General features: G+C 37.7%; 1 protein-coding gene across 1 annotated transcript in view; it reads right to left on the bottom strand.

Moving 5' to 3' along the window:
* The window catches only part of COL4A5 (collagen type IV alpha 5 chain), a 229,320-nt gene that overhangs the window by 200,644 nt on the left and 21,550 nt on the right, over positions 1-7,126 (bottom strand). The gene's annotated exons all lie outside the window — the stretch shown is intronic.

The raw sequence follows: 7,126 nt of genomic DNA, 5'->3' as shown, positions 1-7,126 counted from the left end.
ATGGCCACACCGCAGTCCCTTCTCCTCCATTCTCCTCTTGGGATCTTGGGCATGCACGCACACGTGCCCTGTGTGAGTTTAAGCAACCGTGTCCGGGACGCGAACCACGGTCGACTACGTGGGAGTCCAGTGACATAGTCATTACACTAACTGCTGGTCCCCAACAAACTAGTATTTATTACATAGACTGACAAGTAAATTAGTGAAATAAATTAGTATTTTTATTATATACACACACACATATATATATATATACATATACTCAACAGAGAGAGTACCCCCAATGGGGTATGGTCATAACACAATCCTTTTTCCTCCATTTCTCCATGCCATCACAATTTTGAGTGTGCACGCATACATGCCTGGCATGTTTTTCAAGCCACCAGAGCAACTATTCTCTATGGTTGGCCATATAGGAACTAGCGCTGTGCTATGGGGCTGGCCCACAAAATGCATTTTATTTACATATTACTAAAGTAGCTTTTTATCTAGCAAGCTTTCCAAAAGTTTTGAAATGAAAGAAGTAATGTTTAGGGTAAGTAATTATATATAAGCATGTTCATGATTTTAATTGGAAGATAAATACAAGTAAGGATCATACCAAAGAAGAAACAGCAGTTTTCCAATCATTAGCTCTATATAATCTATGATATCTACCTAAAACATCTCTGGTGATACATTCTTATCTTTTACCACCTCCAGTGCTGAGGAACTCACAGGCCAGCCAGCCCCTTAAAACATTTAACACATTTAAATTTAAGACATTTTGGCAGTAGACATTTAACCTGCTTAAGTTCCTTTTAAAGAAAATTTAACAATGGAAAATCAAACAAGTAACAGATTAAAATAATCTTAAAATGAGATCAACAGAATGAGTCATTTAATATTATTTCTTAAAAGCTATAACAGAAGTGGGACCAGCAGTTACTGTAATGGATATGTCGCTGGACTCCCATGTAGTCGATCACGGTTCGCGTCCCAGACCCAGCGGCTTAAACTCAGGCCGGGCACGTGTGCGTGCGTGCCCAAGATCCTGAGAGGAGAAAGGAGGAGAAGGGATTGGGGTATGGCCATCCCCCCTGGGGGGTGATTTCTCACTTTCTGTCTCTCTGTCTTTCTGGCGAGCGTACACGCCCTATAGCAAAACCTCTCCAAAAAAAGAAAAAAATACATATGCTGTGATGTGTGCCTATATACTTACCTATCTTTTCAAGTGTAAAAATTGCGGTTTGAGGTTTAGAGGGCTTATATGGCCTTATTTATTGCCACATGGTAAGATAACATTCAAAGTCATTTTTGTCTTTTTCCCCCAAGTGACAAACTTCTTCCAAGACTTTGTCTGAAAGAAAACATGTAAAATTTTCAACTAAAAATTAGTAGCCCAAAGCCCAGTCACAGTGGCTTGTGCTTCTAAGATGCTCTGTTTCATGGGCTGGGACTATGTGGGGAGTCTGTGTCTAATTTCCAGTTCAACCTAAAGGCCAGGCACCAGTGGTACACATATGTAACCTCAGCAATGCAAAAGGCTGAGACAGGAGGAACATGAGCTCAAGACTGGCCTGGAAAACATAGCAAGGCCCTATCTAAAAATGAGCCAGGCACGGTGGCAGAAGCCTGTAGTCCCAGCTAGGAGGCTGAAGCAGGAGAATCATGAGAACAAGGCAATGTCTTTTTTTTTAAAAAAAAAAAAAGAGGGGGATGAGGGAAGAGTAAGATTTTATTAAAAAGATTTTATGATAAAAGGATCTTTACAGACTGGTGGTTGACAGCACTGTAGTTTTCCATTCTACCAGGCAGGTACAGACATATCCTGAATTTCAATATTTTTCTCAGGATTGCAGTAAAGTGGTCCCATAAATGTAAAGATATGAGCACAAGCTGGACTTATCTGTTATTATTTAAGTTTGCTTTGGAAAAGTACTAACATCACAGATAAAAGAAGCAAACAAGAAAACCACAGTACCATGATAATAAGAATAAAAACTTCAGAGTTGTGCTGAGCAAAAGTATGTCTGGAATGTCTCCTATGAAGCAGTCAAAACCTGTGTTCTAAGTGCATTTAAGACAGTGAGCCCAACTTTAGGGCTCTATGCCAGTGTAAAAATGCACTAACATGCCCTAGGATTCCTTCTTGTCTGCTGACTGGAAGGTAAGAAGAAATTAGTTTTTGTCTTTACGCTGAGTGGGCCATTATTTCCTGTGCAATTCTAACAGAATTACTAGCTGATCATCTCAGCAGCTGGTATTCTCAATATGAGGAGCTAATATGATCTCTATTTCATAAGCAGCAAAGCAAGAAGCTCTGCTACCATTTTCAGTAAGGCAAGTGTTCTGCATGAACGCTCCTATGGTATTTTCCAACATGGGCAGAAATCAGAAAAATCCTAGTTTAGTGTAATCACAAAAAAGTAGAAATGCTTCAGTTCTCACTGATTCATTTGTAGCCAACAGATAAAAAAAATAAATAAATAAAGCGCATTCTCAATAATATTCTTGATTATGAAACAGTGATTACATAAAATTATTTATCAAGAGTGGGAAATAATGCACCACCGCCACCACAGCTCCCCCAAATTATAAAAGCTGAGCTCCATGAAAGTCAGTATTTAGAAAATGCAACAATTTCTAATAATAGCTTACTGTGGTACTTCATAAAGACTCCTTACTCAAATAGAACAATTATTTCCAAAGCAGTTTCAGTTTACATTCAACTCAAAATCTATAGTCACTTTATGTTCTTGTCATGGCAAAAATCTGTCCTTTGCTTAGCCTGGTCTTAGAGAGACTAGAGAACATTATAGGTGAGAAAAATTTGATTTGATAAACAGATCTGGAAGATGAAACTAAAAAATTCTTTATAAACAGAAAAAGTCCGGGATATGCATTAAGTATACACAGTCAATCTATGAGCTTCTATTTTAAAAATAAAGCAGCAAACTGACAATTTGCTATTTACTTCATGTTAGTATAAGATTATACTTGATTTGTATCACTAGTTCATTTCTATGGAACTATTAATATGGTGATATGTGAAAAGCCTAGAGAACTATACATAAACTAGCAAAACATATTTTTAAATCCAAACCTGAGTGTTCAGCCATATACAAACATAATTCATGGCAACACTGAATTTGAAATAAATACTACAAAATAGAAAAATGATGAAAAAAAAAACATTGAATTGGTAACTGTGAAAGAAAAAGAGCCACATATTTATAAGTATACAAAATTGGAACAGAATGTATAGCATTTGGATTTGTAGCTAGAACTCAAAAAAAAAAAATGTAATGTCTCTCAATTCTCAGTGAGTCCTGACACACTTCTAGTTACTTACCTTCTGTGATATTTAGGCCCATCAAGAGATGGACTGTACACAATTCGATTCCATAAACATTTACTACATGCTTTACTATCTCAAAAGCAATGAGGGCCAACAGGTGGCATGGTGATTAAGGCAGCCAGATTCCACATGGCTGTTTCAAGTCCTGGACCCACTGGCTTGGAAGATATGTCAGATGCATGAGCATGCCCAAAATCCTGAGAGGAGAAAGGAGGAGTAGGGATTGCAGTGTGGCCACCACCCCTGAGGGGTGCTTTCTCACTCCTCTCTCCTTCTCTTTCACTGTCTCTGGTTTGTGTACACACCCTGTGGCAATTCTTTTTTTAAGCAATGAGTACTGCTCAGAAAGGGAAAATAACACAAAGATGAATTGGTACAAAGAACCTACTTCAGAACTTATAATTTAGTTGGAGAAACATACCTGCAAATCAATTACTGTAATGATAATAAAAGCAATAGGAGAGCTGGCCCCATAGCACAACGGTTAAACCCTTTGCATTGGGAGCTGGATTCCACCTAGCAGAATGCAACCCTGGTCTGGAAACTTGAAAAACACATGAGGCTTGTGTGTATGTTTGCCTTAAATCCTATCAGGATGGAGAAAGGGAGAAAAAAGAATTGTGGTGTGACCATGCTCTATTGATGGGTGCTTTCTCTCTCTTTCTCTATCTGTGACTCTGGAGAATGAATGCATCTCTGGCCAAAAAAACCACAATAGAAAATAGAATTCTATGATAGAAGGAAATATAAACAAAGTGTTATGAGATTTAAAAAGAAAGGAAGAATTAAGTCTTATTGTGAAGAAATATGACAAAAGTCAATCGGCCCTTTTTTTATTTAAGATTTTTGCCATAGCCACAGACATTCACTGGAGAAAGACACAGAGAGTCAGAGAGAGGGAATGTGAGAAACCACCTCTAGGGAGGATGGTCATGCTGCAATCACTTTTCCACTCTCCTGTTGGAATTTTGAGCACACATGCCCACACCCACACCAGTGTATTTTCCAAGCTGCCAGGTTCAGGACTCGAACCGCAGAGTCAGCCATGTGGGATCCAGCACCTTAAGCACCACATCACTTACTAGCCCAACAGGCATTTTCTATAGCAGATTTTAAGGAAAAATAATATGCGGAGTTACTCATCTGGACGTCCAGTACAGTGTGCATTAGCCATATTTACATAGTGAACACTTGAACTGTGGCTAGTCCAAATTAAAATGTTGTATAAATGTAAAATACACAATAGCTTTCAAAGAGTGTAAAATATATAATAAAATACATATTGATTATATGTTGAGAAGATAATGTTTGGGGTAAACTGGGATAAATAACACAGTACTAAAGTTAATTTCATTTGTTTCTTTAAACCTTTTCTTTTTTAAGTAAAAGAGAAAGTATACTCCTGAGAGGTAAGAGAGGGTCTGAGCAGACAGAGAAAGAGTGCCTCAAAGTCCTCTTTAAGCCTTTTTTTAAGACAAGGTGTTACCCTCTTGTGATCTTCCTGCCTCACTCTCCTGAGTCACTGGGATTATGGTGCACACTATCATTCCTGGCGGTCTTAGTTTCTTATTGTGGTGTTAAGAGAAGTATATGAAATTGGGTGATGTATAAAGAAATAGAGGTTTATTCAGTTCATCATGTGGAGTTCCAGGGTTCAGGGGCAACTTCTGGTGAGGCTACAATCAGCAAAGAGCATGATCTTAAGCAGAACAGCTGTCTCTGCATTTCTTCTTGTTTTGGTCTCATTCCTTCTGCTTATAACTACAATTTGACCACAAAGATGCTGATGACCCAAAGGAGCCATAAAAGTATTAGGTTTTCACTTACCACCTTTACAATATAACCAAGTCCAAACACATGAATGTTTGGGGAACATTCTAAACTGTAGCACTGACTTTTAGGTTGTAGCAAGATTTGAACCTGGACTCCCACGTGGCCCCAGTCTACAAAACCCTGTGTCTTAACAGCACATGTCAACATGACTAGGCCTCATTATTTCTTTTTTTTAATGTCATTACTAGAAAATTAAAATTCTACATTTGGCATGCGTTATATTTCTATTGATCAGGACTGATATAGAAAACAAAAATAATGGCATTATTTTTAAGGTTTTTGCCATAGGTCATGTGTGCTCTTTGGAGAAAGACAAAGAGAGATAGTGAGAGGGAAAGTGAGAAATCACATCCTGGAGGGATGACCATGCTGAATGAAATCCCTTCTCCTCCATTTTCTTCCTGGGATTACAGGTATGCATCCACATGCACCCAGCGTGATTTTTAAGCTGCTGGGCGCTGGGACTTGAACTGCCATTGGCCATGTGGGAGTCCAGCACCTTAACTACCACACCATCTGCTGGCCTCAATGATGGCAATTTTGATGGTTACCTATAAGATATACTAGATCATCAGAAAAGTCATGACTATTTTTCTGTTATTTTCTATGCAAAAATGCATCATGACTTTCTTAACAACCTGATATTTCAGTTTTAAGTGCAAAGAGTCATTATTCTAAAGAATCGCACATTCTTAGACAAAATAAAGAACCAAGAAAAAACTACACAGAACAATGAAGAGCGCATAGGAAAACCATATAATGATAACAGGAAATATTAACATGATAAAGAATGACTAAAAAATATCTTTTTATCACTTGAGTAATAGAGAAAGTTCTGTAAAGTTTTCCTTGCCATTACGCTAAATCTGACTGCATTAGCTCTAGCTCAGAACAATCACATCTATTGTATACTCAGGGCTGAGAATCAATATGTGTTTTTAAAAAAGGAAGACTTATAATATTTAATGCTCTCTTTGGAAAGCATTTTAAGCTTGAGAAGCACAGATAAATTGACTGACACTTGGCAGTAAAAGGAACCTAAGTGGATCAGCAGTTGGTATGGTGGTTAAGGCACTGGATCCCACAAGACTGACTCAGTTCAAATACCAGACCTGGTGGTCTTTAAAACACGCTGGGCATGTGTGAGTGCATACCCAAAATCTCAAGAGGAGAGTAGAAGAGAAGGAACTGTGGTGGGGCCATACCCTCTGAGGGATGATTTCTCACTGTCTCTCTCTCTCTGTCTTTCCCCGTCTCTCAAGAAAGCATAGACATCCTTTGGCAAAAAAAAAAAGGCAAAAAAAAAAAAGGCACCTAAACATGAAAAAATGTAGTCAGATTGAGATTGGCAATATTAAGTATGGAAAGAGAAGGATTAACTATGGTCAACTGCATCCCCTGTAAGTTAATAAATGAAATTTTTAAACTTTGCCACTTACAAATGTGATTGCATAGTCAAAGATTAAAAGATTAGTGTTTACGGACAATTCTATTTAAAAAATGAAATTGAATAAGAAAGAAAATAGACATGTGGTAAATCAGAAATACAACACAGGAAACGAAGTAAATTGGATTTCTAAAACGTGAAAAGATGGAATAGGAAGAAAGAAATGAACACGTGTGCAAGTGAATAATATAAACTTGCAAGAACTTACCTAAGAAATTGAAAAACCAAAAAGGAACCAAAGCTTGGGGTAGGGGGGAGAAATGCTTAAAAAAATGAGCAACAAAGAAGTGGTTGGTACGGTATATAGGAACATTTGGTTTAGTTCATCTACAATAAGGAAAATGGTCCTTAAACTAATTAGAAAAGGATAGGCAATTAAACTTGAAGATACATTTTCAGGTTCAAATAACATATGTAAAATGGAAGTTTTCTCATATCTACTGTTAGAAAATTATTTTTACTGTCAGAAGGCATATGCACTTGCCACAGAAAGTGGGGGGGGCGGA

This window comes from Tupaia chinensis, unplaced genomic scaffold (assembly GCF_000334495.1).
Source record: "Tupaia chinensis unplaced genomic scaffold, TupChi_1.0 Scaffold000082_1, whole genome shotgun sequence".
Classification (NCBI taxonomy): Eukaryota; Metazoa; Chordata; class Mammalia; order Scandentia; family Tupaiidae; genus Tupaia; species Tupaia belangeri.
Note: the sequence above shows the minus strand (reverse complement) of the source record. Positions and strands in the feature narration are given on the sequence as shown.